We start from the raw sequence: 23,126 nt of genomic DNA on the forward strand, positions 1-23,126 counted from the left end.
TCAAGGGGGGAAAAGCTAATGACTTCTTTCCATTTTCTCTTCCTTGCTCTTAAGCAGGAATGAAGATGATCATACTTCCCATTAAATGAGGGAAGGATTGCTTCCGTGACAAAATAGGATACCTTAAAAGATTGTCATATGGCTACTCTCTGTTTGGCCAGGTGTCTGAGAGAATGTGCAACTAGCATACACTAGAGTTGTATATTTTGCTGCACTAGCACTACACTCAGCACTGATGGCAAGCGTAACATTTCCATATGGCAGCCCCACTTTCGGTCTGTTACTTCTCTTGTTAGTGTTTTCCAGCTCAGAAATCATTTCAAGGTTTGAAACTCAGATTTTGAAAAAAAAAATAAAAATGTGACCTAAATCTACTTTGTAACTCTGGCTGCCTCTATTGTGAATGAATTATTCTAATAAAGTAGGGTAGAGGTGGGAGTCATTAGAGATGACATGTTTTCAGCTCCCTAGATTATATTTTGCAGTGAGGCTCTAAATTTCTAAGTATGTGTTTCATAACCAATAAATAGTACAGAGGAGACAGGATGGCTCAGGGGACTGATAAAAGAATGTTACATGGAGCCTTTCATTTTTAGATCATTGGTTTGAATCCAGTATGAGGCTGCAGCCTGAGGCCTGTTTGACCTATGTAAAATGAGTTGAAACTTCAGTTTCTTGAACATCAGCATCATATAAACTGTCTGGGTTTGTCTCCCCTGGAAATTTTAGCAATCACCAGAAGACTGACTGTGCCTGCAGTCTCAATGATGCTGCCTTTCTCCTAGAAATAGTCCCTTCCCATCAAGACTGGAGGTGTGCTGATGGGCCTGTGTAACTTTCCATTATTAGTGTTTCTCACTTGTATTCCAGTAGCACTTAGCAGCCCCAAGATGGGGACTTTCTCCACCCAGAAGAGTACAAGAGTAACACAGGGTAGGAGGGCAACCAGAGGCACAAAAAGGTGAAGTGACTTACCTAAGGTCACACAGCAGGTCAGCGGTAGCACTGGGGATAGAACCCAGGTCTCCTGAGCCACAGTCTCGCATACTATTGGTGGTGGTTGGTTTGGTATTTATTTATTTATTGTTTGTATCATGATAGCAAGTAGACGCCTGAGCCATGTAGCAGGGAATCCTCTTGTGTTAGGTACTAAACAAATACATAAGAAAAAGACCATGCTACCTCCCCAGTGTCACAATATCTGTGCTCTTGGTATTCTGTAGGGTCCAAATCTTGCCATTCTAGTAGAATAATATCGCATTTTCCAGTGCATCTTTCAGAGGACTCAATTAAATTCACTTTAGAAAAAACAGTGATCATGTCAAAAAAAAAAAAAGGTACATTGATCTGAAAGGGTTAATTAATACCACAGTTTAGTAGTTGTTACAGGGCCTCCTCTTCGTTTCTCGTCAACCAAGAGTCAAGAGCATTGCAACAGCTAAAATATTTGTAGCTCTCATTCTATGCAGTGTTGTGGTTTTTTTCATTGGCTGTCTTATATTGCATATTCCAAACTGGAATTCTAATCTTCAGGGCTCTTTAAAATAAACATCATGCGCAGAAAGCACATTTTGTAATATAAGACACGATCTTGCAAATGCCCACATACCTGATTAACTTTAAGCTTACAAGCCATCTTATTGACTTTACTGGAGCTATGCACTGTGCATGTCTGCAAGATCAGGCCATTAAATAGGTTTGTGCTGCCATTTTCTTAATAAAATCCAGTTTACTTGTAATGTGTTAAGATATTTAAAAGCATCGTTTAAATAATCTTTTATAAACCACATATAAGCCAGAAAACCTAAGTTCCCAAAATTATATCGCACTTATTAGGGTGACTTCTATGTACACACAACTGTCCAACATCAAAATTAATATCTGCTACTACTGTTGTCAGGACACTGTATTGTCTGAGGTTTCAGAGGTCCTAAGGTGTGGGTATTTTTTAGCTTGGAAGTGGGGCAAACTCAACTGGATGTTACAGTCCTAAAGAAAGAGGAGTTGCTACTAAACAGAGAATGCCATGAAGCTGAAAAGCTTTAAATAATAAAAATAATAGTAATAACGGAGGCAGGAGGTGTCAAGGAAATGTACAAAAGTCTCTCTCCTCCTCCCCGTCACAGATGCAGAAACTTCTAGTCTCCTTTCTTCCTCTAGCCCCTCCATTTGCCCAAGTGACCCCATTCCATCCCATCCTCTGATCTCCCTGCTGCCTGCCCTTATTGGTCTCCTTAACCTCTCATTCTCCTTTGACTCTTTCCCCTGAGCATACAAACATGTTAGTCTCCCCCATTTTAAAAAAGTCATGCTGGACCCCACTTGCCTCTTCAGCTACTGATCTGTCTACTTTCTCCCTTTCGTCTCTAAGCTCATCTATGCACTCCTGGAGTTTCTCTCCTCCAATTTCATCCTAGAACCTCTCCAGTCAGTCTTCTGTCCCTGGCACTCTTAATTATCTGTAACTTTACAAATATTTGTTCACTGAGAATATTCCAGATATATTCAATTTTGCTAACTAAACACAGGGTTTTTTTAAAGTAGCCCTTCAGCTGGTAAACAACACAACCAAGAATTTTAGCTGTGGACATTGTACATATTCGATGACTGTATCAAGTTAATTCTGTTCCATCAAGTAAAGTCATTTTAAAGGATGAAGGTTTTATTTTAATCTTTCATAGATTCCAAGGCCAGAAGGGACTATTGTGACCGTCTACTCTGACCTTCTGTGTAATAACACGGGCCATAAGCTTCCTCAAAATAATTCCTAGAGCATATTTTTTTAGGAAAACATCCTTGATTTGTTTTCTCACACAACACCTATTAATATCACAACGTTAAATTGCGCATGCTGGTGGGAAGGGAGATCAGACCACTATAGGTTTGAGTGCAACTTGAAACTAAAAATCATACTACTACCAATAATATAGGAATAGTGCTCAAAAAGCATGTCATTGGTGATGTTATTTCTTTATTATCTCTTTTCTGGCCTGATCATTGTTTAGTTCACACAACTGCCTCAGATATCTGCTTTTCATCTATTCTTTTCACTTTGTTCAGGTAGATATTCAAAACTTTCACTTTTTTTATTCTCTGCTCTTTTTTGTCTCTTTTGTCTTGTTTCTCAATGAAAATTTCAACCAGCTTGAGCAGAAAGTGATTGATTTTAAAATAATCTGTTACAGTAATTTTTAAATATATGTACTTAAAAGGTCATATTTTTACAGGACTTCTATAAAGGCACCCATAAAATGTGAGCATTGTAACCCACACACCTCCTGGGTGTGGTGTTCTGTCCCATCTAGTGGCATCGAGACCACTTAGAGATAAAATGAGTCTGCTCTACAGCCTTAGCTAACAGCCAGTTGGCTTTTAGCTCATGCTGTAGAGCAGGGGTCGGCACCCCCATGGCGTCGCGGGCCCCGCACTACTCCAGGAAGCGGCCGGCACCACGTCCCTGCAGCCCCGGGGAGGGGGGAGAGGGCTCCGTGCACTGCCCTCGTCTGCAGGCACCACCCCCCGCAGCTCCCATTGGCCAGGAACGGGGAACCACAGCCAATGGGAGCTTCGGGGGAGGTATCCACAGGTGAGGACAGCGTGCGGAGCCCTCTGCCCCCCCCCGTGCCGCCCCCAGGGGCCACGGGGACGTGGTGCCGGCCCCTTCTGGGAACAACATGGAGTCAGGGCAGGTAGGGAGCCTGCCCTAACCCCGCTGCACACCGCTACCACCCCAGAGCCGCTCCAGGTAAGCAGTGCTGGGCTGGAGCCCATACCCCGAACTCCTCCTGGACCTCGCACTCTAGCCCCCTGCCCTGAGCCCCCTGCCTCACCCCTTCTGCACCCCAACCCCCTGCCCTGAACCCCCTGCACCCTCCTGCACCCCAACCCCCTGCCCTGAACCCCCTGCACCCTCCTGCACTCCAACCCCCTGCCCCAAGCCCCCTGCCACACCCTTCCTGCACCTCAACACCCTGCCCTAAGCCCCCAACCCTCGCTCTGAGCCCCCTCCCACATGCCGCACTCCTCCCTGCACCCCTGTCCTGAGCTCCCTCCCGCACTTTGCACTACCTTCTGCACCCTGAGCCCCTTACTGCACACCGCACCCCCTCCCACACCTTGCACTCCCTCCCGCACCCCAACCTCCTGCCCCAGCCCTACATTCATGGCCCTGCATGCAATTTCCCCACCCAGATATGGCCTTCAGGCCAAAAGGTTTGCCCACCCCTGCTGTAGAGGCTCATGCACTAAGCTCCATGATCCTGCCTATTGGCGTTACACACGCACTTAGACCTGCTCCATATTTGAATATTGAAATCAGGCAGTGGTATTATTGTTAACTTGTATAGCATCACACTTTGCATAGTATTGTAGATTACAGGCAAAGGCAAGTTCTTGTATCTAAAGAGTTTACAATTTAAGACCTCAATCCTGCAATGAGCTCCATGTAGGCAGACCCCTGTGTCCATATGGAGCCTATTGTAGAATCAAGACTCCAGTTCAGATGCAATCAGGAGGAGACAATAATACAGGTAGGTATCAGAGAAGAGTAAAATGTGCAGACAATTACTTAGGTACTTGAATACTAGAGATGAGCTCAATCCACAAGATTCCAATTTAAATCTGATGCAGACATTTCAAACCTTGCTTAAAGCCAGATGTGACATTACTGACATGAACTGTGACCATATAGATCATTGTTGCAACCAAGGTCCTATAGTTGCACCAAATCTTGGACAAAGGAGGTCAAGTAAGGTGTCTATGAAAAGGCTGTAATTTGCTGGTTGTTATTATGCTGTCTGTATGTGTGTATCATTTTTGTATTTGAAGTTATGAATATTGGCTATGTACTTGTATCTCAATGTGTTTGATTCTAAGTAGCATCAGTGAAGCATTTGGTTAGCTTCTTGAGAACGGACTTCTTGAGTAAGTGCCCAATCGAGAAACACTTAACTGACAATGGACTTTGGGAGACGCCAATCCACATCTGAGCTTTCCTGGGAACATTCAAACGAACATGTAAACAATGGCAAAAAGCTGAATGCAAATGCAAAAAGCTGACTCATTCATGGACATGTGACTTGCCCAGGTAGCTACAAACTCCATCTTGTTGCTGTGATTTTGCACAGAAGAACAAAGGGGTTTCCGCCCACAAGAGAGAGAATATAAAGGCCCTGGAATCTTCTCCATTTTGTCTTCAGCTGGCTCAAGAGATGCCTGAAAGAAACTGGAACATAGGATTGCAACTATGGGGGTGTGAGTGATTGCTGGACCCAGGCCATAAACCACTATGTTGGTCTGAAGAGGATTGGGCCCAGACTAGGAAGGTATCTAGTCTGTGAAAGAAGCTTACTGGAACATCTCTGAGGGTGAGATTTACCTGTATTCAGTTTCCTACTGTATTAGGCTTAGACTTGTGTGTGTTGTTCTATTTTGCTTAGTAACTTACTTTGTTCTGTCTGTTATTATTTGGAACCACTTAAATCCTACTTTTTATACTTAATAAAATCATTTTTTGCTTATTAATTAACCCAGAGTAAGTAATTAATACCTGGGGGAGCAAACAATTGTGCATATCTCTCTATCAGTGTTATAGAAGTCGGACAATTTATGAGTTTACTCTGTATAAAACTTGTACAGGGTAAAAACGGATTCATTTGGGGTTTAGGCTCCCAGAAAGAAAGAATACTGGGTGCTGGGAAAGTCCCTCTTAACTGAGAAGCCCCTGGGCTAAGTGAACCTTAGTTTCTGTGAACTGCAGCAGGGCATGACCCAACCTCTTGGTCTGTGCTGTAGCCGACTGGTGTGTTTAGCTCATCAAGATGGGAGTGGAAGGAAGCCTTCTCTGGCAGAGGGGTTTGTTCTCAGTGGTATCTCAGCACATCTAGTGACAGTCTTGAGGGAGTTTTTATGACCAAACCCATCACATCAGAGTTCAGATACATCTGTATAAAATATTCATTTCATGTGCAGCTCCTGACTTACATGCACAAATGTAGCTCTGCGAGAGGCTAAGATATGAATTTTAACTACAGTATGTAATTTGCATGTAGCTCTCGAGGCATCTTATAAATTTGTCCATAAATATTACGCAGTTCATTTTTTATACATTTATATAGTGCCAGAACCTATGGTCCTTACTCGGTGTTTCCATAGTCCTCACTCAAGCAAAACTCCCATTGAGGACTTCAGGTTTGGAACCATAGCTTTTAGTTGTTTAGGGTGTGCTGAGGATAATTGCTTCTTCAGACTTTCGTTAATGCAGAGGTAGAGCTCAGTTTGAGGACAAGCACGTTCACTTCATGGTGGATTGATTTCATAATAGAAACTCTAACCAACTGGGGGAAAAAAAGTCAGTGATTCCACTTCCCAAGTCCTCAAGTTCAGGATTCTACAAACATTGGAAGAACGTGGCTAGTTGTACCTTAAGAGCTCTTTCAAACAGAGCCAGCATCCGCATCCGAAGAGTCAAGTTTCCTGGCAAACAGCTTCAGCTGTTTAAACAGTTATCAATAATGTAAACACTGACTGATCCTTTAATTGTTCTCATCTACTGGCATGAAAACTGTGCTGACCAACAATCCTGTGCTATGATAAGATCTTTGCAATTTTGTGTCACCTTATTGGTTAGGTGATTTCTGGTTTGCTGGATGCCTGTGTTTAAGCAGTTATTCCATAACCGTTCCAGCCTGCAATTATCTCCCCTTTTCCCTTCTCCCCCTGAGTAAGTGATAAAATTGTTTCTTTGGGATTAAGGAGGCTGCCAGTTTGAGGCATTTCTAAAAAAGCAAATACAACATTTGACCTCACCAAAGAGCAAGGCTTTGCCTGTAACAGTCTGATTTGGAGGACACCATCTCCACTAGCTATACAGGCTAGACTGAGCAACTGCCTGCGTCATAGCATATTCAGTACAGTTTTCTCAGAAGAGAACATCATCCATTGAACAGATTATCAACTCACTGTTTACCATTCCATGTCATTGGTTTCTTGGACAAAATCTGTCTGTCCAATAATATTCTTCCCTTGCTGTATAGTCTCAGCATTCCACTGGCTATACCTGTATTCAATCCATTTGGTCCTGGTGATATCCCAGAATGAATAATGCAACTAGAAAATCTATATTTTCTCAACTTCACCATTGATAAGTAGGGTGTGAATACCAGATTTCACTACTGCTATTGATTCTGCATGGAAGGTGTTCAGATACCACAGTGATGCATGGCAGTATAAAACCCAAAGATAAATCAAGTCACTGGCATAAACTGCTTTTATATTGCCCTTTATTTGCAGGATATGTGCATCATTTAATCCTTTATTATTTCAGCCAAGCCTCCCTTTCTCTGTGTAGCTAATCTAGTCAGACAAAGCCTAAACCATCAAATGGAAAAATTGAAGGGAGACTACCAGGTTATGACCCTATTAAATATTCAGACATAGGCCTTAACCATTTATAATTTAAAGGCCTAATACTGATCCGCATGCAAACCCATGTTAGATAATCTGAATATTTTTGGGCTGTGTGCTTACATTAACTACGCCATATAGATTTTTCAAAGAGTTGAGGCTACCAGTTAAGATTAGGCATCTATATTTTAAAGAATATATGCACTGGATACAATATAAAAGATTAAGGTCCAAGTCTGGAAGCCTTACTCAATTAAGACTCTCTGTGTTGGTAAGGGTTGTAAGGTCAGTGAGTTTAGATTGCTTTCATCTTTTTTTCTTTAGTAGGCAAGGTGACTAAGGGCCTAAATGTGTTCATGTGCTTGAAAATGTTAACTATAATAAAATATCCAATTACACTGTGTCCTGTTAACCAAAAAGTCCCTTCTAGTTCAACGGTGAATTCCAGGAAACCACTGAGCTGCTGTGTTCACAAGAAAAAATGCAGATTTTATATATTCTCAAGGCCACGGCATGTGTCTTTAAGTGCTTTTTTTAAAAAAAGTAGATTAATTAACATTAAGAAATGCTTTGCTCTCTTCAATCCACATAAAATAAATATGGTCTTCGTCTCAGCTACTTCAGAAAAAAAGAAATGAATTAAAATCAGACAGAAATTTGGTGGCTGCTTCTGCTTACACATTTGTATCTGTTTTGAGTCTTAAAATCTTTGGTTACACAACTCCTAAGAAGGAAATGAATCAGAACCTAAGAGTCATACGGGCCAGCACTGGGGAATAGCTTCACAGTGGAAATCCCTAAATAATTGTTTCCATGCACGAGCATCCACAAATGATCCATCAACAGCGCAGCTGGCATGTATCTAATTATTGTTCATGCTTTCAGTCTCACCCACATTGGCAGGAAAACAATGTTGTTTCTATCTACATTGAATTAAACGTTCTTCCCTCCAAAAGGATAATGGCTCCCCACTGTGGTGACAAGTGTAACTTTAACTGGCTAATGTGTCATTGCGGACAACACAGTCCACATCCAAAGAAAAACGCAGTGAATTGACGCTGTGTCCTGATGCTAACCTTATTAAACCTGGCTGCAGTGAGCTAGTAATGTCAATAGTGGTAATTTTGATGCTAAGTCTGTCACTGTTTCAATGGGTTCTATTACAGGCATCATTATAGAAAATGACTAGAGTAAATTACAGTTCCTGTAAATTACAGTCGGGGTCACACCCTTCCCAATGGTTACCACATTCTATAAACAGACTTCTGGGTGCCTGGCTGCAGATCAGAGCCATGATAATGAGCCAGTCCAGTGCAACAGCAAAGCAAGGCAAAGCCTCCCCCAACACACTCAAATAAATGCCAAAAACAATATGTGTATAAAATCAAAATGTCACAAATACACTTTATTTACATGGCACAGATTGAAAAGAGAAATCGATGCGTCTATCCTGTGTCTAGCCTGCTTACAGAAAATCATGCAGATCAGAGGAGAAAAACAACTTTAAAATGTACTGCCTGCCAAGTCTCCAATTTGTAAATACCATAAATAAAAACTGTATAGGCTGCTATTGCAAATAGGCCAGAACTGCAAAGAACCAATCTTTTGGAGTTCAGAGTAGAGTGTTTGGGTTAGGCTTAGCTGTAACTAAACTGATACAATGGATAAAACATCACAATTTTTAAAATGTCTATAACCTGAAATAGGGCCAGATCCTCAGACCTGTTCCAGCCCCTTTGCACTGCTTCAGTAATGCCATCTTAAAAAGCTATCTGAAGATTCTCTCTCAGCTTCTGGCATGATATCGGAGGGGGGAGAGGCGCAAGCTGGGAGGCATGCCAGAGCGATGGCAGGTTGCTAAAGCATTACAGTGCTCTAGCAAACCTCCAGCTTTTGGATAAGCCCCTTGAGTCCTGTTGCAGCCAGGCATAAATTAGAGTAGCCCCAAGGCTGCTCTAAATTGCACTATGGTCTGAAAGAGGCTGAGGATTGGGGGGATGCAAAATGGTGTCAAGTGCAGCTCAGATGAGCCCTAAGATCAGGGTTGTTGTTTGGGTAATTTCCTATATTATCAGAAAAGATTATGGCAAAATATGAAACAATACATTTAATAAAATTTAGAGTTTTTGACATACTAATCTGACAGGGAAATCTTGTGTATTTAAAAGAAAAGCCTTTTTCTAAAATAAGCATCAAGGCAAGAGCATTATATCTGTATATTTCTTTAACTTGTTTAAGGATGAAAACTAGAAGGATTCCAATATTTTAAAATATATTTCATTAAGATGGTCACAGGATTGGTAATGAGATTATGGAGCCTTTCACCTCTAAATCATAGGTTCAGATTTACTCTAGGTTGGGAGTGACCAAAACGTATCTGATGGCTGATTGGTGTTCAGTGTGAAATGAGTTTAGTGTTCTCTTTCCAGTTCACAGTAAAATGTCCACACCACAGCTGACACACATCTTGGCAATCTCAGCAGAGAGACCAGGGGACAAGTAGACTAACCTACTCTCTCATCCCCACAGGAAGTCTCTTCAGAACAAGGATAAAGCACTGGTGAGATGACGGCAAAGCTGGCTGTTCTGTACTTTTGTTTCTGAATAAGTAAGGGACTTCTCCAATGCTGTAATTCCGACACCTTTCCTGAGTGGTAACTTCACCCCTGCAAATTTAAACAGCAGCTGCAAGTCTTTGGGACCCACTCACCCTTTCCTCCACCTTCCCATCTCCAGATTACAGGTACCTACATTTCCCAGGGTAAATTGGCACTTTTATTTCACCTTGTATGGCTGATACGGGGGGAGAAGACTCTAGTGAGAGTGATATGGGTATAAAATACAGAAGCTTATCACTACCAATAAGTCTTGTTCTTATTCTGTGTTAGGAGGAAGCTGTGGAAATGTAGGTACCACATTGAGCCATTTTCCTAGCTCAGAACAGAATTGCATCTTTTCTGTCTGACACACGATTAAATGCCCTGTTTTACTGAATACAATACCGTCAGGCACACATGTAAAGGCTTGACAGTAACTTCTGTACCAAAGTTTTGCTCTGCTGGTATGAGACCATCCCCCAAAAAGGGTGGACCTCCAAATCCACATTTGGATTGTGAGATCTGCTGAAAAGGAATGGGATTGAACAAAGTGGGTGTGATGAGGCATTACAGACTTTAAACTATATTATAGCATCTAAAGAAGGCTGACTATAAAGAGTATTTTGTGGGCAGAAGCTGATGCTGACCTTAGATGGAATAACTTATGTTCTTGTAGATGGTATGTGGAGTTACTAGTGAGTTAATAGTGATAAAGCTTTGTATTTACTATCTCTGGATGTTCTACTGCTCTACAGAGCGGAGCAATATCATTATCCCATTTCACTGATGAGGAATCTGAGGCACAGGGTAGTCGCTTGCCCAGCAAGTCATTGGCAGAGAGAGAACAGAATCCAGCTCTCCTGATTCTCTGTCTAGTACCCTATCCACCAGTGCATGCTGCTTGAGCAACTTCCATTCTGCAACTTCTTCAGCTTTTATGCCTCACAGGCTATACTATATGCATAGAGGTCCATTCTGTACAGATCTCGAAAGAAATCCCTGTCTTGAGTCATCTACCACTTTATTTCTTAGAAGCAGAAGTGGTGGCAGACAGAATTTACCATGTATCTCTCTGGACACTGCTTCATGACTATCGTCCAATTTATTATACTTCATATGTTGTGACAAAGCTCTGTCCTTGCCTCCGTGGGTCCCGCATTTCCTGGCGGATTTCGCTAGCCTCAGAGGCTCACTGCGACCCTCCATGTAACCCTTCTTTCTCTAGAGACAAGGGTCACAGTCTACTGAGCCATTTTCATCATAAGCCAGCAAGGGAGGTGAGGAGATGTTATCCTTCCTTGCACAGTCTCTGTTGTCTCCCAGTCTCAGTGATTAATCAGGGGGCAAAGGTGGGGAGGGGGGAGCCTGAGCCCACTCTCTACTCCGGGCTCCAGCCCAGGGACCCTAATAGTATCAGCTATGGTAGCTGACCTTTTAGAAACATGACATGTACAATTCCCTGGGCTACTTCCCCCACAGCAGCCCTCATTTCCTCAAGCTCCACTTCACCCTTACCTCAGGGTCTCCTTCCTTGTGCCTGATATGGTGTGTACTACTCAGCCTCTCCAACAGCGCAACTTCCTCCCACAGCTCCTGACATGCACTCTCACCTGACTGACTGGGAGGCTTTTAACTAGTTTCAGTGAGCCCCGATTGGCTTCAGGTGTCCCAATCAACCTAGCATTCTGCCTGCCTTCTGGAAAGTTCTTAATTGGCCTCAGGTGTCTTAATTGACCTGGAGCAGCTTCCATTTCACTTAACCTGGTACCAGGGATTTGTTTAGCCTGGAGCTAATATATCTATCTCCCACTACTTTTCTACAGCCATCTGGCCTTGCCCCGTCACAATGTATTGTGGTTTCCATGACATTTTGCAGGCAGTTTGAAAGATGGAGTCCCTGCCCTGAGAGGCATACATTCTAAATTTATTTTGACTCTCATCAGATTCTGCACCACCATGCTCTTCAAACAGATTTCAAATGACAATAACTCAGAAGTACTATTAATAAAGCATACGCATCCATCACTCTGAAACGAAAATAACTTGTATTTTCATTACAATACTGGGCCAGATAGTGGCTTGGCTTGTGTGGCCGCATTAGGGCTTAAAAGGGAGGGGATGGGCATAAGGTATAGAACTGGTGCAAGGTGCTTCTCACTCAAAGCATGTGGAAAGCTAGAAGGAAGATTGTGACTGAGTCACAGTCTGCCATCCTTTCTATACCAGTGGCACTGCAAGGTGCTATCCCTTACTCAGGGCAAAGTCACAGCTGGGCCTACTGTTAAGCCAGACTGTACCCACCAAAACAAGCCCCAAAAGCATAACTGCGAAATCTTCACCACAATTATAAATACATTGTGGTTTTTTTTCTACTGTGCCAGCATGTGCTTGCCATTTTGGAGCATAAAATAAACAACATAGCCACTGCCTGAAATTTCCTGATGATTGATTCCCTTCTCATTGTTCTATATGCCATGGAACGTGGAGAAAAAATGTTTGTGGCCATTAAATAATTAAATCTTATTCTCCCTTGGCTTCCGTAACTCTGGTTTTCCTACTACCATTTGGGAGGCCAGCTTTTTATAAACCACTTTAACCAAACTTTGTGAGCATTAAATAATTGTCCCATCAATTTCTGCGTGGTGGGGGGTATTTTGTGGACTCGGTAATCCTTCTGGCTTTGAGAACTGGCACAATGCAGGAAGAGTGGCGTGCATCACTATAATCTCTTCCTTCTGATCATTTTCTAATAATATATAGTCACAGGATGTACGCTTTCTGACACGTTTCTCATCTAAACAGCTCTTGAGGAGTAGCTCTTGGGAGCAATTGCTCAAGATTTCCAGTCAGTTCTGACTAAGTATTTCAAGCAGCCAACTTTCAGCATTATACACTGTACCTAAAAATAAATATGGCAGCAGCTGAAAGCAAGGAGGGATTTTTTCCCTTGTCCGGACACAATCAGTATTTTCCAAAGAAAACTCCGTATAATGAGGGAACTGGCAAGTCATTTACATCCTATTTAATACAGGGTCAGCTTGTGCCCATATGTGCCTCCTCATTCACCGCATTGTGCCCTACACAGCAGTTGGGCATACTTGTAGTCCCTGTACTCATAGGAACCTAAGAAAAGCCATACTGGGTCAGACCAAAGGTCCATCTAGTCCAGTATCCTGTCTTCCGACAGTAGCCAATGCCAGGTGCCCCAGAGGGAATGAACAGAACGGGTAGTTATCAAGTGATCCATCCCCTGTTGCCCATTCTCAGCTTCTGGCAAACAGAGGCTAGGGACACCATCCCTGTCCAACCTGGCTCCATGAACTTATCTAGTTCTTTTTTGAACCCTGTTATAGTGTTGGCCTTCACAACATCCTCTGGCAAGGAGTTCCACAGGTTGACTGTGCATTATGTGAAAAAATACTTCCTTTTGTTTGTTTTGCTCCCTGATGCATAATGTGCACTCCCTGGGGTGAGGAGAAGAGAGAGCCCATACCCCCTAACCTTCCCTCAGGATCAGCCAGCAGAGCTGGCTAGGCATGCAGAAAGGTGATGGCTGCATCCCTTTCAGGGGAGGAGTGCTGATTGAGTTCCTATATAGATATATATGGTCCTGCACCAAACCCCATGCAACCAGGCCTAGATGGGATGATAGAGCCTGATCATAATGTAATTAATACACTTAAAACATTATCATGGACCAATACAGCTGTTGCACTCACAACATGCCTCATATAAACTCACAAACACTCTTAAATAAAAAGTGAGGTCATTTAACAGTATGTACCCTCTACTCCCCAACTCACAACCTCACACCTTACCATTCAACTACAGACTGTGCACACCACCTTTACTCTGCCCTGTATTTTTTACCTTTCTGAACTCACCCCTTTGGCAAACGATTTTTCCTCAACACGAGTAGTATTGCAGATATTTACTGTACTAGTTCTGTTGGAGGAGGATAGTTAGCAGAAGGTTGGCTAAGTGGTTTATGAAAGGTTGGCCTCCCTAGTGGGGCAGAATTAAGGTTGTGGTGAGGGATGGTTGAAATATGTGGTAGGGAAGTTCCCCTAGGAAAATAATAACTTTTTTTTTAATCAAAAACCTGAAATATATATTGGTGCTATTGACAATCAAAACATGAACATTTTCAGCTGAAATCCCCCAGATATTCTTTTTTTGGCTGAACACTTTTGCTCTCTGGTTTATTCTGAAAAACTGAAAACATTCAAGGAGAGGAGACATTTTTCATGAACATTTTCATTTAGTCAAAACCCTTTGGAAAAATGTTTCAACAGAAAAATTTTAGCCCGCCCTAGTTGCAGTGCACGGTCTGCAGCAAACAGCACTTGTGATAGTGGTCAGGTGTACGCCAGTGGGTGAAGGAGTAGACGGTATATACTGGTAGGTGGCTTAACTTTTCATCCCTTGCTGTTGTGGGTTTGTGCCAGGCATATTATATATGTTATTAGTTATGAATTATTACTCAGTCCTGCCATAAGTGCAGGGGGCTGGACAAGATGTCCTCTTCAGGTCCCTTCTAGTCCTACATTTCTATTATTCTATATTATAATAATCCTAATTGCTTCACAATAATATTTGGGTGTATTAATTTCCTAGATTTTTAAAATAATTAATTGTGGTGGGGTTTGGATGGCAGGGGGCAGAACTGTTGAGGTAGAAGTACAATGGGGAAGACCTTTTCTGTTATATGTTAATTTCTGATAGAAAAATGTAGGTCCTTATGAAGATTTTATGCAATCACTCCCACAAAGCCCCCATCGACAAATCTGACTTGCTTGGGTCCATTCCCTTCCCCCACCCATTAATCTATCAGTCTTGCAGATGTGCCTGGTCTCTTCCCTATCAACTAACGAGCTTGTGTGCTCTTAGGATCTTGGCTCTGCTGTCAGTCAGACTTCTGTTTGCCTGGTCTCCCCAACAATCAGTCAAACTAGTTAGCACCAGGCCTCCATCAATCAGGTTTATGTGCCCATAAATTTGTTGTTATAAGGTACTGTGATAGACCCAGGCCAGTTGGGTACAGCAGAGTAGCCTTATTGGGATCCAGGAAGTGGGCGGGTGAAGCCTGCCCACTCCTAAAGAATCCACCCCCAGCCTAAGAGGGGGGTCCACAGGACCTGGAAAACCAAATAATTACAGGGGACAACCAATGAAATAACAGGGACAGGAGTGCGGTCAAAGGGTCAAACGAAGGGAACCAGATGGGGACACCAAGCAGAGAACCCCGGACAGCGCACACTGCTCCTTGAAGGCATCAAGGGAGTCAGCGGACACTGCCCAGAGGAACTCTGCCTGGAGACGTGAACGGACGGAGGATTGTAAATAGGCCCCACAGTCACAGGAGATTCCATCGGCCAACCTCCTCACCCTGGTTTTATAGATGGCCACTTTAGCCACGGCCAGGAGGAGGTTGACCAAGAAGTCCCGTGACTTAGTGGGGCCACGGATAGGGAGTGCATAGATAAGGAGGTGAGGGGAAAAGTGCAACCAAAATTTAAACAAATTATTTGTGAGGAGCCAGAATAGGGGCTGCAGCCTGGTGCACTCCAGGTATATGTGTGCCAGGGTTTCCCTCACGCTGCAAAAGGGGCAGGTGTCTGGGATAGGGTTGAACCGTGCTAAGTACACGCCCGTACTCATGGCCCTGTGAAGGAGCCGCCAACTGATATCCCCGGCGGGCCTCGGGACCAGGGTGGAATATAGGCTGGCCCACCGGGGCTCCTCACCCTCTAAAGGTGGCAGGGAGGTCCCATCACTTTGTGTCGGGGCGGGACACGAGGGTGAGGACGTGAAGGGCGTGGAGCACGAGCGTGTACAGATGTTTCCTTGGCGCGGTCTGGAAATGGACGAGCTGCAAATTGTGCAGATGGCTCACGGTGAGGGGGGGACGGGGGGGGGGGGAGGGAGGGGGGTTGGTTGGGTCCACAGGGTAGGGGCCCGATGAAAAGGTCTGGAGGGTCTGGGGTGGAGGGTGGGCGGGGACCTAGGACCCAGTCAAGGTAAACCCAAGCAGCGGGTGGCAAAGCAGACCTCACCTCCTGAAGTACACGCCGGGGAGTACGAGGCCTGGAGAGCCCCATGTGCTGAATGAGCGTCGGGGGATCCAGCCAGTCTCCCCAGTCGTAGTCCAGGAGGTATCCAACTCTGGTGACTTCTGCCAGGACCAACCTCTGGCGCACTGAGGTGGACTCCGCCACCTGCACACGGAGCTGGGGGTTGTGTAGCAGGGGCTCCACGAGGAGATCTGCCTCCATGGACCTGGTCACTGAGAACAGTTTCCAGGTCCGGAGGAGGTCCTGGTAGAAGACTGGCAGCCCGGAGAGGTCTCACAGAAGACCTCTCGGATGGAGATAAAGGAGCTGCCAGTCATATCAGAGACCTCGGAAGCGGCGCAGGAAGGCGTGCGCCAGTTTGCTCCATGCCGGACTACCTGCACCATAAAAGAGCCTCTGCAGGGCCTGGAGGCAGAAGACGTGGACCTGAGTGTGGAGACACTTCAGGCCCTGCCCTCCCCCAGAGGTAGATGGAGAACCCCTGCAGAGACCCAGTGCAGTCCTGACCAGAAGAACTCCAGAATCGATGTCCGGAGGTTGGCCAGGAAACCCGGGGCCGGGACCAGGGTGTTGAGACGGTACCAGAGCATGAACAGGACTAGATGATTAAGCACCAGTGCTCTCCCGTGAAGGGAGAGGCACCGGAGTAGTCCTGTCCATTTCCAAAGCTGCTCTATCACCCTGCCCTCTAAACTGTGCCAGTTCTCTGGCGGAGATGGATGTGTGGCAGAAAGGTAAACGCCGAGATAGAGCAGCGGACCCGCACTCCACCGGCTGGCCTGAAGCGCGGGTGGGAGGGAGCTCACCTGCCACTGGTCCCCTACCACCAGGCCAGAGCCCTTGACCCAGTTGACCCGGGTGGAGGAGGCTGCTGAATAGATGGCCTGGCAAGCCTCCACCCGCGCCAAGTCGCCAGGGTTCTGGATCACGAGGAGCACGTCATCGGCATATGCCGACAGCACCAGCTGCAGCTCCGGCTCCCGCAGCACCAACCCCATCAACCTCCTACGGAGGAGACAGAGTAAAGGCTCGATCGCCAGAGCATACAGCTGGCCTGAGAGGGGGCACCCCTGCCATACTCCTCGCCTGAAGCTTACCGATTTGGTCAGGGTCCAGTTGAGCCTGACCAGAAACTCTGCGGAGGTGTACAGCACCTGGAGAAAACCCACAACCTGGGGTCCGAAGCCAAACTCTCGCAGAGTGCTCAGGAGATACCCATGGTCCACCCTGTTGAACGCCTTCTCCTGATCCAGGGACAGGAGGGCAAACGAGTTCCAAGAGGTCCCGGACCAGATACAGGTTGTCAAAGATGGTGCAGCCTGGCATGGTGTAGGTCTGGTCTGGGTGGACCATATCCACCAACACGGACCCTAGCTGCAGCAAGATGGCTTTCGCTACTACTTTGTAGTCCGTGCTGAGAAGCGAGACGGGATGCCAATTTCGTAAATCGTGGAGGTCCCCCTTCTTCGGCAATAAGGCAAGCACGGCTCGCCTGCACGAAAGAGGGAGGACCCCGCTCTGCAAAGACTCGGCCCAGACGGTGACTGCTGGCCAGGCACTGCTCAGTCCCCGAGTGGTCCCACCCCTTGAGGGTGGTGTTAAGGTCCCTGCCCAGGACCAGGCACTCGCGAGGATCCAAGGTGCAGAGGAAGGCGGATGCCTGCTGATAGAAACTCAGCCACTCCAGGCCCGATGTCAGGGCATAGACATTGATGCAGTTGACCATGAGCCCCTCCACGTGGGCCCGGAGGTGCAGCAGGCAGCCTGGCATAGCCTCGGTGACCCCCAGCACCTCGGGCCGTAGGTCGGGGAAGAACAGGGTCACCACTTCAGCCGTACAAACTGTGAGATGGCTAAAGTAGACCCTGTCCCGCCATTCCAGCCGCCAGCTGTCTTCGGCAGCTGGATCTGTATGGGTCTCCTGCAGGAAAACCACAGAGTACTCCCCTCCTGAAGGAAGGAGAGCACCTGGCACCTGCGGAGACACATCCTACAGTCCCGGGTGTTCAACATTGCGATGATGAGAGGCGCCAAGAGGAGGGCTGGGGGGGATCCTCGCCGGCAGGGTCCCTCACGGCCCCCGTCACGCCGCACAACAAACCATGACCTATCCCATAGGTGAGTAAGGAGTAACGGAAGAGGCGGACCTGCTGGTAGACCGCAGCTGCCTGCTTCCTGGTCCTTTTACCCTCCCACATGAGGGCCCTCGCGGCCCAGAGGAGTTGATGGAAGTCTCTCCATCGCTGGAGAGTGAGCTGCACCTTGTTATGGGAGCCACGGACGTCCTCAAGGAACTCCCACAGCTCCTCTCGCAGAGTATGGGGGGGCCGGGGTCACTAGCCCCTGGCTATTCTCCAGAGGGGCCTCTGACAGAGCCCCATGGCCTACCGAGATGGGCAGGCAAGGGGTGGACCCTCGACATGGTGCCCGATGGGCTGGCACTACGCAGCCCCCCTCAAACCCCAGCTCAAGTGGGGGCAGCGGAGGGAAGATAGCAGCCCCTGGTGAGTTGGGACAGGGAAATACAGAGGCCACTCTCTGTGGGCCATCCTCTGGAAATGAGGAGGTGACAGCCGCAGGTGCAGCAATGGTATCACAGGAGGTGGAGGGGATAGGGACGGGGTTGGTATCGGAGCAGGACAGGGATCAAGAGTAGGGCTAGGGCAGAGGTCAGGAGCAGAGTCAGGAAGAGGGGCAGAGGCAGGATCCTGGGCCCCAGTAGCCGGGCCGCTGGGAGATGGCCCTTCTCGGTCAGGCTTTGGGATCTGGGGATGGGAATGGGGCCCTCTGCGATGCCGGGCTCTGGCTCCATGGCCGGCATAGTAGCCATGGCATTGGAAGGTGGACAGTCTTCAGTGGGGTCCCCGCCTGGGAAGGAGGTCAGTTGCCCCACACCAACGAGGGACATCCCATGGGGCTTGGGTCCCGGCCGCGTGGACTGAGGAGGAGAAGGGGCGTCTCCGGGCACTGGGCAGCCAGGGGCACCGGCGATGATGGGGCCGGCGCCCTGCCAGGACTCAGGGGTCCTGGATGCCCCTCCTTGCTGGGTCAGGGGGCAGTCCCTCCGGACGTGGCCCATAGCCCAGCAGAGGTAGCACCGGGCCTCCCCTGTAGAATAATGCACCCAGTAATGGGCCCCCTGGTAGGGGACCAAAAATGACTCCTCTAGCGCCTCTCCGTCATGCGCCGCTGGCGGCAGTTGAAGCTGCACTTGCTGGCAGAATGAGAGGACGTGACGGATGGCGGGGTCTTTGCAGCCCAGTGAGAGAGGGTTTCCCCAGAGTAGAGAGGGTGGCTAATAGGGTGGCATTGGGAAGAACTGGAGGGACAGAGGTCAGGACCTGATGGACGGCCAGGTCCTCTAGCGGCTCTAGGGGGATGAACATGCCCCCCACCGCCAGGCCCTTCTCCACCGCCTCCTGGGCAGCGGCATCCGATGCTAGGACGAACGCAACCTTTCCGTACATTTTGGAGGCCGCCACGATGGCCGTGGGCCCGACCACCCTCGCCAACGCCCGCATGTAGGTCTCCACGTGGGGGGAGGTGGGCACCAGGAGGCAACGGATGCCGTGCCTCCTGGTCATGGTGGGAAAGGGGCCCCGGCCGCTATAGATGGTGGCGGAGACAGCGGGTGGGAGAGATGACGTAGCGGCAGGCGGGGGGGCTGCCGCCACCTGGGCGTACGCTCTGGGGACTGGGGGAGGGGCACCCACAGAGCTGGTGGAGGGAGCAGCGGGTAGGGACACCGCGGCCGGTGGCAGGGCCGTGGCAGTGGGGGCAGTCCCTGCCATGGAGGGCCTGGCCTTTTTAGCAGGGCTCTTCCCAGTCTTCCTACCCTGGCCCTTCCCACTGACTGGGGGGGCTCCCCCAGAAGCTGAGGGGGCGAGGGACGTGGCAGAGGCGGAGGTCACCCCGGTGCCCGCCACTGCTGGAGCCCCGGCAGGGGCAGGTGGTTTGGCAGGGGCAGTTGAGGTAGAGGTATGGGGGGGTGACGGGCGGCAGGCGGGGGAGGGGCAGCTGGGTCTGTTGGAGGGGCCCCTCCTGCCGTGTCCCCCATCATAATGAGCAGGGAGGGAGGGGAAAACACTAGAGAGAGGAGGGGAAAAGGGAAGCAGGTCAAGCACTCCTCCCTGCTAGGCTGCAGGCAGAGGAGGAGGGTGCCAAAGGGGTGGGCTGGACAGGGGGCTATCAAAGGCTTGTGGGGGGCAGTCACCGACTCAGGACAGAAATCTGGCTCCTCTAGCTGCACTAGGGGAGGGGGGTTATAACAACGTTGGGAGGGGGTGCAGTGAGATAGGGGCAAACTCAAACAGGGGAAGGGCACAAGCACATGGGAGGGGGCATGGGCTGGAGGTAGGACAGGGAACCAAGAGGCTAGCTTCAGAGGCTGGGGTGGGGCAAACAAAAGCTACAGAGGGAAAAGGGCGGGGCAGGCAAACAAACTGAAGCTAGTAAGGGGGGGCTGGGGCAAAGGGAAGGGGCAAAAGTCTGCAAGGGGCAAATGGGGCAGGTAGCAAGGGACAAAGTTGGCGGCTTGCTGAAGGGGGGTCAGTCCGGGGGGGAGCACATGCGCCCACGTGCGCTTGCACAAAGAAGTCAGTTCGGGCTGGCTGCTGCTTCTGGCCCAAATGGTGGTGAAAGGGCGCGGCAAGCCGGGTGAGCAGCCGAGTCCCAGAGGCAGGAGCTGAAGGCAGATGGCAAGTGTCTACTGGGATTGGTGGAGGGGGCAGCGATGATGGGAGTTGGGGGGGGAACACGATTGACTAGAAGGCAGGCTCCACGCCACACCCCGTGTCCCCACAAACACAGTCAAAACCCCCACCACAAAAGCATAGTTCAAAAGTTACTCCATCTTAAGGCCCCCTCCACGGTGGTCTGCAGAGTCCCTGTGCACTCCTCCAGCAGCAGATGGTCCTCTTCTTCTCCTCCTTTGGGTTCCAGTAGGTCCCAGGCAGCAGCAGCTCCAGGTGGCAGTCCGTGGCCAGGAAGGCAGAAAGGACCCCTCACAGGAGGTTGTGGCATCCACAGCAGCAACGGCCGGGGCTGGGGTCCCTCACTCCCCTCCTCTGAGGAGTGGGCCAGCAGGCCACCCCCCCAAGGGGCTGTAGCTGAAGCAGCAGCAACCAAGTTGGGGGAGGGGGGACAGCAGCTAGCCAGCAACCAGGTAGCAGAGAAGCGGGGGGGGGGGGGGTGGTCTGGCCCAGCCAGGGGAGCAGCTGGAGCAGCAGTCTCCCTCCAGGCCAGTTGGGTTCAGCAGAGGAGCCAAAGGCAGATCTACTGGCCATTGGACGAACAGGTTTCTGTTCCCTGACTGACCAGAGCAGCGGCTGCTCCAGGTTAATGAGAACACCTGACTCTTTGCAGGTTAATTGGAGTCAGGTGAGGCCATTAAGCTAATCTGACCACCTGACTCTAATTAAGACCCCTCTGATACTATAAAAGGGCTCACTCCAGTCTGGCAGAGGAGAGCCAGGGGAGAGGAAGTGTGGCTGAAGGGCTGGTTAATGAAGACACTCTCAAGTCATTGATAAGGGAGAAGTAGGAGAGCTGTGGGGAAGTGGCCAGGGGAAATGTAGCAACTCTGGCAGTGAAAGGTTGGCCGCCAACAGCTATTACCATTAGGGTCCCTGGGCCGGAATCCGGAGTAGAGGGCAGGCCCGGGTTCCCCCCAACCCACCACTACAGAAACACCTTCTGGGAGGGAAAAACTGGCCCCTGTGAGGACAGGAGGCTAAACTGTTTTGGTATGAGGCCGTAGGAGCAACAGAGACTGTGGGAGTTCTCTCATCAACCTCCTTGCTGGCTTATGATGCAAAGTGCTCCGGAGACTGTATCCCTGGCCCTAGAGAGAGAAGGGCTACGTGGAGGGTTGCAGTGAGCCTCTGAAGCTAGAATAAACTGCCGGGAAGTGCGGGACCCACAGGGACAAGGTTGGAGCTCTGCCACAGTACGTAATAGCTAAAAAAAAATCTCCCTGTCACACTAATTCCCCTCAGGAATCACATCTATACCAAGTTTTGTATAGATAGACACTATTTTTAAGAACTCAGGCAACAATGACAAGGAAGACAACCAAGGAAAGAATTTCAGAAAGAGACCAAGTTCAAAAGCTTCCCATTAAACATTTATAAAGAGAAACCAAACAAAAATGACAGTTTTTATGCCCTTTGTATTTTCTAACCAGTGTGAAACTAGGCCACACTGACTGGCCACTGGCATATAGAGAAAAGCAGGAGTGTCTGCCTCATTTTGAACTCCTCTTAGACCCTGGCTCTAACTATGGTGTCACATCCACACTACTTCAATCACCTACTAAATAATTAAAGTTCCTATGAGATGCACCACTTCTGGCATGAGCACCATAGATTCTCTTTTGAAGGGTTCTCAGGTTTTTCTTCTGTAAATGCCTTGAGTAATCTTTTGTCCTTCCTCTTTTCTCATGGGACTCATGGTGAATTTGCTGTTCTCTTTAAACCAAACACAATGAATCATGGTTTTTCTTGTTTGATTTTTTGCTGTATTTTGAGGGATGCTGTTAGCTAAAAATACTCACTCCTGTGAACAACTTTTTATCTACTGTTACAAGTAGCACCGAAGATTACTAGAACTGAAAGAGACTAGAGAAATATAGTATTTTCCCTACACTATCAGTTTGTTTACTTGGTGCATTTGAGAGATCCCTGTGTACAGTTTGTCTCACTGCTTCCTCATATAGTTGCATATTGGTAGAGGAGCATGTGTATTGCCTGAAAGTTTTTTTTTTTTAAGTTGGGCAACCATAATCAGGGACCACTTTTGAAAATGTTGGCCTTAATCTCTCTATCCAGGAGTTTCTTTATTTGTAAACAGGAATATAATGCACTACTGACCATGTCCCAGAAGGGTGTTGCCAGGATTAATTGATACATGAACAGCGCTTTGAATGTGTTAAGGATTATTGGTAGGGCCCTACCAAATTCACGGTCCATTTCGGTCAATTTCTCAGTCACAGGATTTTTAAAATAGTAAATTTCATGATTTCAGCTATTTAAATCTGAAATTTCACGGTGTT

At 47.8% G+C, this 23,126-nt stretch overlaps 1 long non-coding RNA gene across 1 annotated transcript in view; it reads left to right on the top strand.

Moving 5' to 3' along the window:
• Positions 1–23,126, top strand: part of LOC119567093 — a 244,613-nt gene that overhangs the window by 113,697 nt on the left and 107,790 nt on the right. The window contains exon 4 of the long non-coding RNA XR_005226813.2: positions 9,934–10,147. This is a non-coding gene — a long non-coding RNA (uncharacterized LOC119567093). The remainder of the gene's footprint in view (positions 1–9,933; positions 10,148–23,126) is intronic.

This window comes from Chelonia mydas, chromosome 9 (assembly GCF_015237465.2).
Source record: "Chelonia mydas isolate rCheMyd1 chromosome 9, rCheMyd1.pri.v2, whole genome shotgun sequence".
Taxonomy (NCBI): Eukaryota; Metazoa; Chordata; order Testudines; family Cheloniidae; genus Chelonia; species Chelonia mydas.